At 41.6% G+C, this 18,928-nt stretch overlaps 1 pseudogene; it reads left to right on the top strand.

Annotated features, from left to right (window-relative positions):
* The first annotated feature begins 503 nt into the window (after positions 1-503).
* On the top strand, positions 504-18,393 carry LOC115108026 (estrogen receptor-like; annotated as a pseudogene).
* Positions 18,394-18,928: the final 535 nt, after the last annotated feature.

The following is an 18,928-nucleotide window of genomic DNA, read 5'->3' as shown; positions in this document are numbered from 1 at the left end:
CAGCAGAAGAACTGTTCATCGGGAGCTGAATGAAATGAGTTTCCATGGCCGAGCAGCCGCACACAAGCCTAAGATTACCATGTGCAATGCCAAGTGTCGGCTGGAGTGGTGTAAAGCTATCCTCCATTGGACTCTGGAGCAGTGGAAACACAATCTCTGGAGTGATGAATCATGCTTCACCATCTGGCAGCCCGATGGACGAATCTGGGTTTGTCAGATGCCAGGAGAACACCACCTGGAATGAGATGTTTGACGAGCAGTCCACATACTTTTGTCTATATAGTGTAAAAACTAACTGACTTAAGCATTCAAAGAGGAAATCACACCAGGGTGAAAGCTGTCTGCTAAAATCTTTTCAGGGAAAAGAAGCTGGCATGTTAGAAAAATTTAAGAAAGGATAGGGGAGTTCTTGGAATGACTGCCTGTTTCTTTCCTTCTTATACTCTCTCCCTCTGTCATTCTTTTTTTCTCCTTTCCTCTATCCCTCTTAGTTAAGGGAATAGAGCAAAAAGCTCTGTCTCTCGATGGAAGGAACGAGGTAGGAATTTTTGGGGTCGGTGTGTCTAGCCGGAAGCTGGGCAAGAAAGAGAAAGAGTGGGGTAGAGAGAGACCACAGTGAACCCCACTCCCAAACCTCTTCAGCGTAAAAGCCTGTATTAAGTTGTTTGGCACACATTGAAGAACAGGGCAAGAGACAGAGAGAGAAGAGGAAAAAAGAGGCAAAACAGAGCACCTCTCCCCTCCCACCCCTTAGTGAGCCAGTCTAAATCATACTGGTTATAAGTGCTGTTGTTCTGTGAGTGTGATGCTGGTCAGACAGACCCAGGCGCAGACCTTCAAACCTTGCGGAGCTCCTCTCAGATCCTAAGCAACCCTGGAGAGCCTAGCCATCTACCCCCAGAAACTCTCGCTGCAGCCACCGCTCACTCCCTACAGTGACATGTACCCTGAGGAGACCCGTGGGGGTGGAGGGGCAGCCTCCATTGACTACCTGGAGGGAGTGGATGACTACACTGCCCATGCCCCTGGCCTCGTCCCCTTCTACAGTTCCTCCACCGCGTCCCTGGATGCCCATGGACCCCCCTCGGACGGCAGCCTGCAGTCACTTCTGTTTGTGCCCTCCACTCCCCAGCTCAGCCCCTTCCTCCGCCTCCCCAGCCAGTCTATCTACCTGGAGATCTCCTCCACACCCGTAAACAGGTGAGCGATATAACTGTCTTCGACCCTTATGGGGGAGCAAGAGTTAATTATCTGGCTGAATGTGTGCGGCTCAGATAGCTGTACTGTACCTAGGTGATCAAATCACATTTTATGTATAAAATATCTTTATTTATACAGGTTTTTCTCATTGAGAACATCTCTTTTCCAAGAGAGACCTGGTCCAATAGCAGCAGGGGGAACAACGTTTCAGACAGAACAACTTACATACACTAACACAACATTAAACAAAATTATAAACATACATACGGTACAACAAACATTTAACGTTAAAAACAAGTTTGACTAAAAACAGCTGGCCTAAAGACAGCTGGCCTAAAGACTCTTCTATGATTATATACATCGATCAAGTGTTTAAACTCCACCAACAAAACTAGATCATCGAATTTTAAAATGTTCAGGAGAGAATTTCAGGCCCACGGAGCTAAGTAACTGAAACTATTTTGACCATGACCTGTTCTAATTTTTGGTACTGTGAGAAGCAAATGAGAATGGGACCGTAATTTATATTTATTTACCGACCTGACTAAAAAAAACAGAGATAAAATAGCATTTTACCCCATATGGCCTTATAAACCAGTGTATACCTGCATTTAAGCCTACGACAGGTCAATGACGACCATCCAACAGCGCTGTAGAGATCACAGTGATGTGTTGGACGTACTTACAAGCCCTAATGTGTAAGAGAGTGAGATCAGTGACCCTATTCCACTCCATTTGATCTGAATGTTCGTTAGAGTTCGTGTTAACGCTTGTGATGTTAGTTTTAGCAGTGTTGTTTGGACAGTGTGCTGACTATGGAGTGTTGTTCAACAGCTGCTGTTTCCCTGTTTTTTTTCTTCTTCACCAGACCTCTGATTATGTCATTTGTCACAGAGCATTTCAATAGACATGTCATATTTTGCTCCATATGATTGCTTGGAGAGAAATGGAGGGATAGTCTACAGAGTTTAGGTTTAGTCTTTTTCTAATTGTACACTTCAATTGACTGTCGTTACTCCACATTAACAATATGTATTTGTCTTCCTGTGATCACATTTTGTTATTTGGCTCAGTGCACTTTTGTTTCTCTAGCATCCTCTAAGTAGTCTGACAAACAATGACAGTCAGACAAAATAAATACTTTAAAACTAAACATGTACTCAGGACTTAGTTTCATAACACCTTTCCAATAATGTTTTGTCCTCAAAGTGGGGTATTATGCTCATTATATGTGACGTTACTAGGCAAGTTTCTTTTTAAAGTAAAACATTCATTATCAGAAGGGGAATATTTAGGCTGTTGAAAAGCCTTAGTTACGGAGCTCTAATTCCTCAGATTAGCAACTTTGCTAGAGACCTTGAGAAAAGAACAATATGTAAGAACAACAAAATGCACACGTACAGTTCATTTCCTGAATGAGGTGGAGACCGAGCTAGTTCCTGGGGGGATAATAGAGGAGTCCAAGTTGCTGCTGTTAGCCATAATTGGCTTGAGGGATTGAGGGGCTCAATGGTGTTGTCGACCTCAACAAGACGAAGCTGCTATTCCTCCTGGGGAAGGCCTGCCCGGTCCAAGACCTCTACCACAGTTGACAACTCTACAATGTTGATTTTCCAGAGTGCAAAAAACTTTAGTGACCCTGGACAACACCCTGTTATTCTTTGAAAACATCAAAGCAGTGACTCGCTTATGGAAGTTCATGCTCTACAATATCCATAGAGTACGAACTTTCTTCACACCGGAAGCGGTACTTGTAATCTCCCGTCTGGTCTACTGCATCTCTGTTGGCTGAGCTCCCCGCTTGTGCCATCAAACCCCTGGAATTTATCCAGAATGCCGCAGCCCACTTAGTGTTCAACTCCACTGGTTCCCAGTCAAAGCTTGCATCCAGGACAAGACCATGGTGCTTGCCTACGGAGCAGCAAGGGGAACTGCCCCTCCCTACCTTCAAGCTATGCTCAAACCCTACACCCCAACCCCGAGCACTCCATTCTTCCACCTTTGGTCTCCGGGACGTCCCACCCCTACAGGGGGTCAGTGCCCTCTTAGACCCGTCAAACGTCTTCTCTGTCCTGGCACCCCAAAGGTGGAATGAGCTTCCCCCTGAATCTAGGACTGTAGGTCCGAAACCCTACCTCTTCAAATAGTATCTTAAATAAGACATCCCTTATCCCCACCCACATTGTATGAATTAAACATGTACTTCTGTTTTCCTACTAGCACTAACTTTGCTGAACTTCTTAAGTGTGGAAAAATTTACATTAACACGACTGATGTAGTTGTCTCACCTAGCTACGGTATCTCAAGATGAATGCTCTAACTGTAAGTCACTCTGGATAACAGTGCCTGCTAAATTACTCAAATTAAATGTAGTCACCTCTTACAGCTCTCTTTATTGAATGAGAAAATATCTTTGACTGTTGTGAGATTTCTATCGGAGAAACTGATGTTGGTAATTTCAAGTTTTGAAAGCACTTAAATTGAAACTGAGGCAGAGGTCATTAGAGGAGTATGTTTTCAAAGAGAACCAGCACATTTGTGTAGCCCAAAAGTCCCATTTTGAATGAATGAGTTTGCAAAAGTTTTTTGTGATGTCATCTTGAAAAGAAATTCAAAGAACAACTCCAGGTTGATTCGTCCCAGAAAAGCCAATCATCTGACCATCCTGACCAACCCTGTGTTGCAGGTCGAGTGTGGTAGCCAATCAGCAGTCAGTGTCCCAGGAGGAGCTCAGCAGCGCCTCCGACACTGCGGTGGAGTCAGGGTCAGGTTCAGGGCCAGGGGTCGGTGTGTTAGAGATGGCCAAGGAGACTAGATACTGTGTGGTCTGCAGTGACTATGCCTCTGGGTATCACTACGGAGTTTGGTCCTGCGAGGGCTGCAAAGCCTTCTTCAAAAGGAGCATCCAAGGTAAGCCTCTCATCCCTACTATTATATCCCACTTCACTTCAAAACATTTAACTCCTTCTATTCACTGAATCAGAAGATGCACTCACGACCAAACTTTTAAAATTCATATCTAAGCCCTCTTCGCAATAAGGGTGCCACAAAAATACCACGTAAATCCCCATTCAGCACTGTACTCTAATAAAAGTAACTCATCTGCCTGGCACCCAATGTTCCCTCTAAGCTGCGTGCGAGCAGTAGCCCCACAAAGCTCTCCCGGCACTGCCATGCAGAAATATCAGCCCACAGAGAGAAGCACGTTATTGAACTTCACTGAGATTTCTATAGCAGTGGTCACGTTGATCTCCAAGGCATTCCTAGTCGATCGCCAAACATTTCTGTTAAACATTTTTTTTTTTTATGGTTTCAGGCTGTTGCCAGTAGGTGTACCCGATTCAGCTGCCCTGTGTGCCGGCAAACTGTTGCCATTTTTTAACCATTTCATGTGTTTGAAGGTACAAACCCTGCCTTCCTGGTGGGCCCAGAGAGAAAATCAAGTGTACTATAGGGCTACTGCTTGCCAACTAGATGGCTCAGATGACCGTGTCTGCAGTAATGTAGCAGACATAAGAAAGCTACAGCAACATTGATACTGTGAGATAAAAATTTAAAAAACATGATGACAGAGATTATTAACGAATACAGCGAAGAGCTGCTGTTTTTATGAGTGAGTTCCAGTGCAGGCTGAGGTGAGGACGGCTAGAAATAATGGCTGGAACGGAGTTAATTGAATGACAACCATGTCTTTGATACCATTCCAAGAATTTTGCTCCAACCATTACAATGAGCCCAATTAAGATGCCACCAACCTCCTGTGGTGAGTTCATGTTTAAATTCTTACTCAGCACTGTCAACACTTTGATAAGTCATAAAATGCGCATTATTCCTATATACAGGGCTACAACAAGCACTGCATCAGTAATAAATTAGTAGGAAAGCGAAACTACAGGCTTGCGTTGTAATTATTAGCCGCTTGGGTCTTTTTTAACATCGAGGAATATACTTTTTTTTTTCCCCATAGGAGTAACAACATGAATTTGTGCAAGAGGCAAAAATAATGCGGTGCGACTCGAGTTTCGGGTCCCTTTTTGGTCAGTGTCAGTGGAAGAAAGGAAGAGGGGAGGGATGTTGAGAGGCGGACCCTGAGTCTGCTGCTCTCTCCCTCCCCTGAGACTGACCATGAGATGGAGGCACCAGCAGCCCAGTAAAATAAAAATAAAAAGCAAATGCTCACTCAGCTGTGCCTCACAAGTAATACAACAACAGATCTAGTACCAGTTTGATCATATACAGTGGGGCAAAAAAGTATTTAGTCAGCCACCAATTTTGCAAGTTTAAAAAGATGAGAGGCCTGTAATTTTCATCATAGGTACACTTCAACTATGACAGACAAAATGAGAAAAAAAATCCAGAAAATCACATTGTAGGATTGTTAATGAATTTATTTGCAAATGATGGTGGAAAATAAGTATTTGGTCACCTACAAACAAGCAAGATTTCTGGCTCTCACAGACCTGTAACTTCTTCTTTAAGAGGCTCCTCTGTCCTCCACTGTTACCTATATTAATGACATGCACTACTCAGCCCGTACTCTACACAGACCGGTGTTCAGTCAGAGTTGCAATCAGTTGCAGTAGTCCTATATGAAAATGTACCATTACCATATATGGATCAGTGCCATTTACGTTGAACTGGATTGTGTTTACAGCATAAGCGGTCGTGACTAGATGTGCTTGTTTTGAGATCAAGGCGAGAGCTGCTTGTAGCCACGTGTGCACATTTTGTTCATGTCCTTTGCTAGTTAGTGAGTTATTAGCCCAGTTATAGATAATTTGTAGTCAGTAATAGAGGGCGGATTGCTTCCTACAAGAGCACAAAATGTGTACATTTCTAGACACCTTTAAAAAGCAAGTCAGGTAAAGAGCTTTTAATAAGCTAAAGAGGCAGAGGGTAGCATAATTTGTCTGATTCTCTGTAATAATGGTATGAGAATAATAATGCATTTTCTTTTGTAAAGTGCTTTCTTGCATCAAACAACAATAGATTTTAAGTCACTTGTCTCAAGGACAAGTGGAAAAACAGGTTAATGTCAAGCCCTGCATGTTTTTTTCAAAAGTCTCATGAAATGTACGCCTACATTGAACACCACACATTGGCTGCTACTGTAGGCTGAATGATAGAACAGCTATTTCCCTGTTAAAATTTAATGGAATGCATTTTCTTCATTGTTTTTGATGGTAGTCCACTCTGGTAGGCCTACATTATGATCAAATAGCCACAGTAGCCTACATGGCCACTGTTAAAACTGTAGGGGGTACAGCCTAAGTGTTAACAGTAAACGCATGCTGTAAGTTTTCACAACGGTCAAGTTTGCACTCAGCAGACCTGACATTTGTTCAGCGCTGGGAAAAAATGAGAGGGAACATTGCTGGCACCCACTGTGGGCACATGAATATTATTGAGAAATCAACCTTGACATTGGCTGTTAATTGTTCCTGGTTCCCAGCCAGCTTCAAACCTCTTACAGAGAGAAGACCATCAAAGTTTAACTGTCATTTACCAGGACCACTTTAGTGACATTGCTAAAGGTACATTGGGTGTAGAGAAGGAACTAATCAAAGAGAACAGAACGACCTGAATTAAGGGAAAATATAATGTTTCTTTCACATCTGAATGAGAGTCTGAAGCTTTTTTTGCAAGTGTCTTGTATAGTAGGTATTATGCCATAGACAGTTTTCATTATTACTGAAATAGAACAGTTGAAATAGTTGTAAAACCATATTCTAATGTGCTTTCAAAGTTTAATAGGCTATCCTAGGTAGCGGAGTTAATTTTACCTTGTACGGCAGAGGAATCTTAAATTACATTTCATGACGTTCCAAGGGGGTGGACATCACACAACAAAAGACACACAATCAGAACACAGTAGTCTCATGGTAATAAAACAATGTAGATACTACAGTTGAATTCACTCTATGCCAGAGAAATATGAAAAAGCGGTATAGTGTTCCTCTCTGTCAAATAACCTCAAACTGTGTGCCAGTCCCGTGATTGGATCACAATAAAGTTTTCTTCCAGGTCACAATGACTACATGTGCCCTGCGACCAACCAGTGTACCATCGACAGGAACCGTAGGAAGAGCTGCCAGGCATGCCGCCTCAGAAAGTGTTACAAAGTGGGCATGATGAAAGGAGGTGAGCAAGGGAACACAATAGTGCTCATGTGTGTGCCCGCACACACACACACACACAACTTACGGTTTGGTTTGGCTTGCCTCAGTAGTGTGAAAAGGGTATTATTAGTTAAGACTGCTTGATGCTGAAACGACAGGCGGTGTGTGGCTAAGCATTGTGTGTGCAGATAAAATAGAGACATATTTTACCATGGTGTAACGGTCATCGTTGTGTGAAGAAGGATCGGACCAAATCGCAGCATGGTAAGTGTTCCTGATTTTTATTAACACTAGAACAAAATAACAGAGTGAGAAATGAAACCGTCCTGTCAGGTGCAGAACACTAAACAGAAAACAACTACCCACAAAACACAGGTGGGAAAAGGCTACCTAAGTATGGTTCCCAATCAGAGACTACAATAGACAGCGGTCCCTGATTGAGAACCATACCCGGCCAAAACAAAGAAATACAAAACATAGAAAGCTGAACATAGAATGCCCACCCAAATCACACCCTGACCAAACCAAGAAAGAGACATAAAAAGCTCTCTAAGGTTAGGGCATGACACATGGCCCTGAACCACTTTTCTCTGATGGATGTAAAGGATTGATTAGTAGCCTACACACCCACAGTTTTGTTTTCATACTTCATGAATACACACACATCCATCCATACACATACACACAGTGAAATTCTACAGCAAGGAAAAGATGTGAAGTTATACGTGGGAGTAAGAGTGTAAATAGCGAGATAGGTGTGTGTATGCTTGTTTGTGTGTGTGTGTGTGTGTGTGTTCGTTACTAACTACTCTAAACTCCAGGCCCGCGGTGGACCGGGTTCCGCGGTGGACGGGTTCTCCGGAGGGATAAGTGGCGTGGTGGCACTGCTGGTGACAACAGTGTCCTGGAGCACAGCAAAGCGTCCCCTCAGGATAGTAGCAAGAACAGCAGCTTCGGTGGTGGAGGAGGAGGAGAAGGGCGGCTCAAGATCACCATGCCTCCTGAACAGGTCTGAACATTTTCACTGGCTTCCTCCATTTCATATATCTCCAATGTAGCCACTTTCATTTAGCAACAGTCCTAAACAATTCAGTTAATACAAATGAATATGTAAGTGGAAACACAAAGTAACAAACAATCATAACCAAGGGTAAAATTGGAATTAAATGCACAGTGCCAGACTTCCTGCTCTCCTCTCCCAGGTGCTGTTCCTGCTGAAGGGTGCGGAGCCTCCAGCCCTGTGTTCTAGTCAGCAGTTGGGCCGTCCCTACACAGAGATCACCATGATGACCCTGCTCACCAGCATGGCTGACAAGGAGCTGGTACACATGATCGCCTGGGCTAAGAAAATACCAGGCAAGAACCTAACACGGCACAGAAATTATACAGTGCCTTCGGAAAGTATTCAGACCCCTTGACTTTTTCTACATTGTTATGTTACAGATTTATTCTGAAATGGATTAAGTGACCAGTTTTCCTCAGCAATCTACACACAATAGCCTATAATGAGAAAACAAAAACAGGTTTTTAGATAATTTTGCAAATGTAAATAAAAATAAATGTTATTTATATAAGTATTCAGACCCTTTGATATGAGACTCGAAATTGAGTTCAGGTGCATCCTGTTTCCATTGATCATCCTTTAGATGTTTCTACAGCTTCATTGGAGTCCACCAGTGGTCAATTCAATTGATTGGACATGATTTGGAAAGGAACACACCTGTCTATTTAAGGTCCCACAGTTGACCGTGCATGTCAGAGCAAAAATCAAGCCATGAGGTCGAAGGAAGGATTGTGTCGAGGCACAGATCTGGGGAAGGGTACCAAAGTCCACAAGAACACAGTGGCCTCCATCATTCTTAAATGGAAGAAGATTGGAACCACCAAGACTCTTCCAATAGAACCTTCTAGAAGGAAAACCATCTCTGCAGCACTCCACCAATAAGGCCTTTACTGTAGAGAGCCAGACGGAAGCCAGTAAAAGGCACATGACAGCCCCCTTGGAGTTTGCCAAAAGGCACCTAAAGACTCTCATGCCATGAGAAACAATATTCTCTTGCCTGATGAAACCAAGATTGAACTCTTTGGCCTGAATACCAAGTGACACATATGGAGAAAACCTGGCACCATTCCTGTGGTGAAGCATGGTGGTGGCAGTGTCATGCTGTGGGGAAGTTTTTCAGTGGCAGGGACTGGGAGACTAGTCAGGATCGAAGAAAAGATTAACATAGCAAAGTATAGACAGATTCTTGATGAAAACCTGCTCCAGAGCACTCAGGACTTGGAAGGTTCACCTTCGAACAGGACAACGACTCTAAGCACACCGTCAAGACAACGCAGGAGTGGCTTCGGGACAAGTCTCTGAATGTCCTTGTGTGGCCCAGCCAGAGCCCGGACTTGAACCTGATCAAACATCTCTGAAGAGATCTGGGAGCAACACTCCCCATCCAACCTGACAGAGCTTGACAGGATCTGCAGAGAAGAATGGGAGAAACTCCCTAAATACAGGTGTGCCAAGCTTGTAGCGTCATACCCAAGAAGACCAGATGCTGTAATCACCGCCAACGGGGCTTCAACAAAGTACTGATTAAAGGGTCTGAATACTTATGTAAATGTGATATTTGTTTTGATAAATTAGCAACATTTCTAAAAACGTGTTTTTGCTTTGTCATTATGGGTGGGGTGTTTTGTGTAGATTGATGAGGGGGGGAAAAACGATGTAATACATTTTAGAATAAGGCTGTAACGCAACAAAGTAGAAAAAGTCAAGGTGTTTGAATACTTTCCAAAGGTACTGTATATGATGTTGTAACATGGCTTCTATAGTACATTATCATTATCATTATCTCTCTCTTTCTCTCTCACACACACAGACACACACAGAGTAGACCCCCACACAATCCTAGACTTCAGCCTTCATATTACTGCTTACGCAACCACTTTCCTCCTGTATTGGCAGGCCTTGGTAGTGGCAGTGACCGGCTGCTGAGGTTGCACACACACACACACTGGGACATTACAGGCATTTGGTTGATGATTACAGTCACCATCTCAAAGGGTCGTTTGGGCATAACCACTGCTACCCAATGGAGCCACACACACACACACAACCTCCCCGTGACACTGTCTAAGTAAAAACTAATGTTATTATGTCCCAGTGTGCGTCATAAAGAACCCAAAAGCACACCCGTTTTAGGAGTCTTTAGCCATGTAAAAATGGAAGGGAATGGGATGTAATTGGATATGAATTAGGACAGCTGAGTTGTGCTGATAAGGACCCATGCCAGGCCAGCAAAGGGATTGTAGATAGGACAATTCACAATGGCTGTTATGTGGCAAGGTTGTAATAAGTTTAATGCATAGCATTTATCTTTACCTAAGAATTCAGATCAGAGAAAAAACATTATCCTGGAAAAATACAACCATCACATGATAATATACATATTGATCTGATTCAACTAGAGGCTTCATCCAGTCAACCACAGATTAAAGGAAATCATCACTTTCATTACTTTGCATTTGCAGTGTGTGGGGGAGCTTCTATCCTTTGAATGACAATTTGACTAATGAGTAATGTGACCATCTTAAAGTGGTTGAATGGACTAGTGGTTAATGTATGGTTGATAGTGGGTTTATATATGGTTTGACCCCAGTGTGACTGTGTCTCCTGTACTGGTAGGTTTCCAGGAGCTGTCTCTCCATGGCCAGGTGCAGTTGCTTGAGAGTTCCTGGCTGGAGGTGCTGATGATCGGACTCATTTGGAGGTCCATCCCCAGCCCTGGGAAACTAATCTTCGCCAAGGACCTCATACTTGACAGGTGGGTACACACACACATAAAATATATTGTATAAGAAACCAATCTAAATTGTAGATGTCCATTTCGCATCTTGTCTGTGTACGTCTACTGAAGGCCATGTCACAATGAGCCTAATTATGATAGTCCCATGGAGAAAGAAACACACTGTTTCACCTGCACAAGTCCCCATCATTACACTTTAACGTTGGCAGAAGGGAGTGAAATGTCATCAAAATGGTGACTCTTGGGTAAGATGGAAACATCATGCAAGACTGCATGAGAGAAAGGGGGGAAAGACCGAGAGATGGAAAGAGAGGGAGAGGAGGCCAAGAGAGCGTATTTTTCACGCACAGCCTGTTCCCTTCATTTACCCCCACCATGTTCAAAGTAAACAAGTTTCACAGAGATGCAGGCCCTTCCTAAAGGGAAAGAGGGAGAGGGTGACATGAAATAAGGAGAGAGGAAGAAGGGCTGTTACTCTCTCGTTAATGTCTATGATGTTCTCATTTGATCTGAGTTTTATTATAGAGCATTAATTCTGACACCAGGTCCATAGCTAGCCACTTTGACATGATGAGTAAAATGGTGCAGGAGAGGTGGGAAGGCTAGTTGAGTTAGGGGGCAACTATCAAACTTATTCTAGATGGCTGCTCTTCAGAAATACTGTATGATTATTGTTCTTACCCTGACCACCATCTCTGGTCCAGTGCTGCAGTCGCTCAGAGTTTCACTGTACTTTACTTATGTCTCATCCCGACTCATATGGAAAATAAGAATTAAAAATGAAGATTATTTGTACAAAAATCTGATAAGTAATCTAATTAGGAGCCTATCTGACAAGGTTTTTATGTTTTACCTTGTATGTCAGTAATGTATTTGTATATGTGTTAACTTACACTGAGTATACAAAACATTTCGAACACCTGCTCTTTCCATAAGACTGATCAGGTGAAAGCTATGATCTCTTATTGATTTCACTTGGTACATCCACTTCAAACAGTGTAGATGAAAGGGAGGAGACCGGTTAAAGAAGGAATGTTTCATTAGTTTTACCCTTTTTCATGATATCCAATTGGTAGTTATAGTCTTGTCCCATCGCTGCAACTCCCGTACGGACACAGGAGAGGTGAAGGTCGAGAGCCATGCGTCCCCCGAAACACGTAAAATGCAATTGTGTTCGTTGTCCGTAGTTTATGCCTACCCATACCATAACCCCACCGCCACCACATCAGCAAACCGCTTGCCAACACAAAGCCATACAGATGGTCTGCCAAATTCTCTAAAACAACGTTGGAGGAGGCTTATGGCGGCTCAATTCTCTGGCAACAGCTCTGTTGGACATTCCTGCGGTCAGAATGCCAATTGCACTGTCCCTCAAAACTTCAGACATCTATGGCATTGTGTTGTGACAAAACTGCACATTTTAGAGTGGCCTTTTATTATCTCTAGCACAAGGTGCACCTGTATATTGATCATAATGTTTAATCAGCTTCTTAATATGCCACACCTGTCAGGTGGATGGATTATCTTGGAAAAAGATAAATGCTCACTAACAGGGATGTAAACAAATTTGTGCACATCATTTGAGAAAAATAAGCTTTTTGTGCATATGGAGCATAATCTGGGAACTTTTATTCCAGCTCATGAAACACAGGACTAACACTTTACATGTTGCATTGATATTTTGTTCAGTGTATAAGAAAAGTGTATGTTCTGACAATGTAACCTCTACAAAATAAATGCTTTTCTTATAGGTTTTGTTTTTTACAAGTCAACGTATAACAAAAAAAACATGACAATTACTATATTTGTATATATATTTTCAGGAATGAATTTCCATTGTTATGGCATGTGGATGTATCTACAACTGTGCCTTTGGTCTCCCACCCAGGCTTTTAACCAAGCCCCCAGCCCTGTTTAGCTTTGATATTTGTCATTTACTATTACCAATGTGCTATTGTGTTAATGATTGTTGAGGGATCTCCACTTAATAATGAAAGAGATTCACTGCTTCTTTCGAAGTCGTTCCTATCCTTCTCCCTCCTCCTTCGCATCCCCCTCTCCTCCTCCTCCCCTTCTTCCTCCTTCTGCTTTCACCCTTTCCTCCTGCTCCTCCTCGTGGCAGACTTTCTTTCTTCAATAAGTGTAACGTTGCGTGCGACTCACTTCAGACAGTGCTATGCAATTGCTTTGAAATGTGTGTATCTCATGTATGAGAGACCTTAGAAGGCTTAACTTACATGTCTTTTGCATGTTATTATACAACTGGAACATGTATTTTATGTCTAAATGTTACCCATCCTTTTAAGTCAGATATTACAAGAATCTAATATGAATCTTGTATGTGTATTTGCTGCCATATGTATTACTTACAAGTTCTAGGTGGAACATACAGGAATCTTGTTAAATTATTCTGTATCTTTCCATATGGGGGATCGTTGACCTCCAGGAGTGAAGGGGATTGTGTGGAGGGCATGGCTGAGATCTTTGACATGCTCCTGGCCACTGTGTCTCGCTTCCGCATGCTCAAACTAAAGCCTGAGGAGTTTGTGTGTCTCAAAGCCATCATCTTGCTTAACTCTGGTGAGTGTGTTATTCTAAGCTATTAAAGATGCTTTGCTTAGTATGTTTTGTTGTTGTGAGTGTGACCTGACTTCAATCCTGGGTTAGCCTTGGCTGTGATTGAACATGAAGTGTGTATGATAGAAAAACATCTCCATTAAGATTTTTTTGGTCCAATCACAAATGTTTTTTTCTGTTTGAGGCAGATTCCGACCCTAGTTAAGCGCACGTAAATGGAACGAAAATCCCTATTTATGCACATTTCTCTCTTTGCGTATTCTGACCTTGAATTTAAGCATGAGAATAGCATGCTATTCACCCGCTATTCATTTGGGGTGGAGATCAAAGAAATGAAGATGTGGTGGTGTCTACAGATACTTGACTTAATTCTCTCATAATTCCACCATCTTTACTTGTGTCGAAACAAAGAATAAGGTTGAGCAACCTGTCGGTTCCAAGTGGAACAACATCTAATCTTTTTTTACAGTGAAGTTTATGAAATGCTGGCCTTACAAGGATGACATTAGGCTCCTGTAGCCATGCGCAAATGACAGTATAAATGACAGTATAGCTCCAAACCTACTGAGTTGATATATGATTTCACTCTATTTTTACAATTTGTATCTTGTTAAATATTAGTCACCTTCAGTTCTACTGCCCCACCAACTGCTCAGTAACTGCTCATAGTGTGGAACTGACAAAAATCACAGTAGCTTTATGCAGTTACTGCTTACATGACCCCCATTTTCTCCAAAACACAATACAAAAGAGGCAGGATACTTGTCCACATGATTAAGCATGTATTTCATGTAGCAAAAATTACCAACTAATTTTTTACCAAATGTGCAGTTACTGCCTTTTTGCTTGGTAGGGCAGTATACCCACATAGGCCTACATAACTGTCACTTTAGTGTTAGTTTCCTTACATTTTGCATCATTCCATTACATAGTTTACCTTTCTTTCCTCTGTCACATTTGTGTGTCGCTGAAGTCGGTTTCTCTCCTTTTCCGGTCTGTGTCCAGCGGTAGGTGTAGCTGGTCTTCTAGCCATCATCGATCCACTTTTCATTTTCCATTTGTTTTGTCTTCCCACACACCTGGTTTCAATTCCCTCAATATATGTTGTGTATTTAACCCTCTGTTCCCCCCCATGTCCTTGTCCGGAATTGTTTTATTGTAAGTGCATGTGCACGTTGTTCTGGTGCGTGACAGGTTTTGTACCCATTGATTGTTTGTTCTGGATGCCGGTGGTTTTATGTATTAAACTGCTCCGTTGTAAACCCAGTTTTTGCTCTCCTGCGCCTGACTTCCCTGCCGCCAGTACGCACCACTTACATCATATTAAGCTAACATATTATAATTTGAGACACGTAGCCTATTTTTATCATTATGGAACACAGGCCATAGGTAGCAGTTTAAACCTGGAGCCCGGTGCACAGTTCACGACAACTGGAATGTTATCACAGTTCTATGATTAGTGAGAATTATTAGGGTAGATTTGTGGGACTACTGTTCAATTGTAAACTTTTGTCATCTTCCAATATTTAATGGATTGAACAATTGACTATGGCAACTTTCAAGATGAATCAAGCCACTGTATATTTGGTTCACCAATATTTTGTGCTTAAAGACTGCAAACACCATTTTTTTCCCCCTTCATTATTTATAAGTACTTTCCTAACCCTAAATTATATACAAGATCAGAATATTTTTAAATCTACCAATTGTTGCTGAAAAGGAGACTAATGTCTGTATTTAGGCCTACATGGATTTATTTAATTTATCCCTAATATTCTGAACTGTTTTTGTCCATATACTCTGAGTCTGTAAAGAAAATTCTAACGGTACACCAAATTTAAATGGTTGGCTTTAGATAAATGTACTGAAAACGGTATTGAATGAAAACTCCACTATAAAATCTGTGGGCCAGCAAGTGGAAGAGTTTTCAGTAGGTGAATTACATTAATTCAGCGCGTGCAAGGGAACCACACCTGCAAAGCCTGCTTAAATGTTTGAATAGCAACTACTCATAAGTGCATAAGAATGGCGGAGTTTCCTAAGTCTGAATCGGCCACTTTCTGAACATGGTGTAGAACTAATGCATTCTGTTGCCCTTTAGTAAAAGGATGAACTCTGTTTTTATGCCACTCAAGAGCATTTGCTGCGAACAGAATTCGTTATTTCTCAATGTACCCTATAACTGTTACCATGACAACTGGGCCAGCTGTTCTATGTGTGTTGACTGAGAGAAAATTCTGTGTTTGTTTTGAGACTGACTAGTGTGTAAGAGACAGACATACCTTAGCTATGGGTGTTGTTGCAGGTTTCTGATCTTATTAATTGCTGAGTTAGCAGTTGCTGCATTGAGAACATCAGGCTCTTCCCTTTTCTTTACTTAAAACCCTTGTAGGTACAATAACCTCTCCTCTGTCTCTATCCTCATTCCCTCTAGGTGCCTTCTCCTTCTGTTATTACTCTGTGGAGTCCCTGCACAACAGCCCAGAGGTGCAAAGCATGTTGGACAACATCACTGACGCCCTCATTCACCACATCAGCCAATCAGGAGCCTCGGTGCAGCAGCAGTCCCGACGGCAGGCCCAGCTCCTGCTCCTGCTCTCACACATCAGACATATGAGGTGAGGAGGGCACTCTATCTAGCGGAGGAGCACTAAGGAGAGGGGGGGGATTAGGGGAGTGTGGTTAGGAGACTGCTGTTTTTCTTACACATCAGACACATTATATGAGGAGTTCAAACTACACGAGGGGACACATGCTCCTGATGATGTAAATTCAGATTCTGAAAGTCGAGGCGCAGTTTAGACCTAGGCAAAGGGAATGTTCATATTATCTGTCAGTTATATACAGTATGATCATCATTTATTTGGTTATACCCATAGATTATATTTCTGTGGTTATCAATATCCCCTCTCACTCCTCTTATTTTCTCCTCTCTGTAGCAACAAAGGCATGCAGCACCTGTACAGCATGAAGTGTAAGAACAAAGTGCCTCTGTACGACCTGCTCCTGGAGATGCTGGACGCTCACAGGATCCACTCCCCAGGCAAGGTGGCCCAAGCCTGGGGACAGGCCAAGGGGGAGCCCCTCTCTACCAAAGGCTCCAGCATAGGACCCAAGCAAGGCAACCAAGATACCCAGCTCAGAAGCCCAGGTCCTGGGGTACTCGAGTATGGCACTCCACGCTCTGACCGGAGCCCCATTCCATGATGAGAAATAGAAATAGGTATTTGTAGATATGGAAGATGTAAAAGTCCTTCCATGCGATATAGTATATGTAGAGAAATATTTGTGGAGGTGAGAGTAGATAAAAAAATATATACATGAATTTGTTATTTGTAATATTTGTTTATAATTTATGTGAATCATTTAATAGATAGTTAAAATGATTTAGCAGAGATCCGTTGAATGTTTAAAAACGTTCGCATTTTGTACTGGCTCACGACGGACTGCAATGTGCTCTGTCTCACCAGATGTTGCCTTTCACAACATTTGGAAACTTTTGAGTGAAGTGTTTTCTGTAGCTTTAGCAGCATAGATCTTGATAGAGAGCAGCTAGTCATTGTTGATCAATGCATTATACCCTGTGAACATGAGCTTTGTGTGCCTTGACCAAATTTCCCTGTAAGCTAAGCTAACATATGGAATTGTTTTAAGATGGCCATACCAAGGATAATTTAGCTATTTGATTTTGAATTTTAGAACCCGTTAAAGTATCAAAACATAGATAAAGAATTATTGTATGAAACATTGAATTTGGCATTACTGCTATTAGCCAACAGAAATGCATTGAATAACAGATTCACTACATGGAACATGTATTTATCCCCTTGAAACAATTGACGAAATTGGATATTTAAGGTAATGTATTACTGCATTCGTAATTTATATTGTACAGCACTCTTACAGCATTTCAGTTGATGGACAGCAAATAATGTTTTATGGACCATTTTATATGGTTCAAAAACAGAAGTAATGTAATAGCCCTACAGTAGAGGTGTCATAACAACCATAAAACCTAGCGGCCAAACAGGGAAATGGTTCCAATCGTTTTTCCACCATTAATTTTTCCCATAGGGGATTTTAGAAACACTTAAAATAAAGACCGTTCACAGAATTGTCAATTTTAAAGAAACGTAGCAAATTTAGTCATTACTACATTTAGCCAACATTAGATAGTTAATCCAGAGATTCTTGCCTTTGCCTCAGTTTGGCAGTAACGTTCGGATCATCATGGCATTGGTAGTTCTTCATGATAGGCACATTAGCAGCTAATTTGCATGGCATTTTTGGGAGGTAAATACAGGCAAATATATTGATAAGTTACCTTGTCCTAGAGGGATTTACAAGGTTATCAAAACGTCATGCCAGGGTAAGCCTACTCAGAACAGAGCCCTTATTTTAAGTGATTCTAAAATCGCATATGGGACAAATGTATGGTGGAAAAACTATTGGAACTGTTTCCCTGTTTGCCCACTATGTTTTATGGGTATTATGACTCATACTGTGGTACTCTATTTATCCTTTTTTTGCAGCTGTTCTGTTAATATTTAATTGCTTACTCTAACAGATTGTTTTGTTAATTTAATCTAATTATGTAGTGTTTGTGGAAATGAGAGAGCGAGATATAGAAATGACTTGCTTGTTTCTCAAGATTAAATACGTAGATCATTAATTTGTTCTACCAGATATGAGAGTCACTGCTGATTTACTTAGTCTGCTCTACGGAAGTCTACACCCACCACATATACAATAAATGTAGACGTTGACTTGGATGCTACGGTCATCAAGTGCACACTTTTCAACTGACGATCATGTATTGCTGTGAATAGACCAAGGATAAGACTTTAATAAATGGGGTAGATATGTTGCATTATTATATATAAATTACTCTCTGGCATTTTATTAATTAAGCAATGCAAACTCAAAGCAATACAAAAACACAGGGAACTAATATTTAATGTGTACTTTATTATATGCAAAGACTATTTTCATTAGGTCAGCATTACCCAACTAAATACATAGATCATTACATAAGTATAAATGTTAATATTGAATAGTTCATACAGTTTCAACAGCCCACAAAGCACACTGACTCACCACCTGGATTCGTTCTTGTGTATAAACATTTGAAATTATGTTCTTTACATTGGATAAAAGTAGAGACTCAGAGCTACAAAATGGTATTACATACATTGCATTTGAGGAACAATGGGAAAGTAATTCTGCTTTTAA

The sequence above is a fragment of the Oncorhynchus nerka genome, linkage group LG24 (genome assembly GCF_034236695.1).
Source record: "Oncorhynchus nerka isolate Pitt River linkage group LG24, Oner_Uvic_2.0, whole genome shotgun sequence".
Classification (NCBI taxonomy): Eukaryota; Metazoa; Chordata; class Actinopteri; order Salmoniformes; family Salmonidae; genus Oncorhynchus; species Oncorhynchus nerka.
Note: the sequence above shows the minus strand (reverse complement) of the source record. Positions and strands in the feature narration are given on the sequence as shown.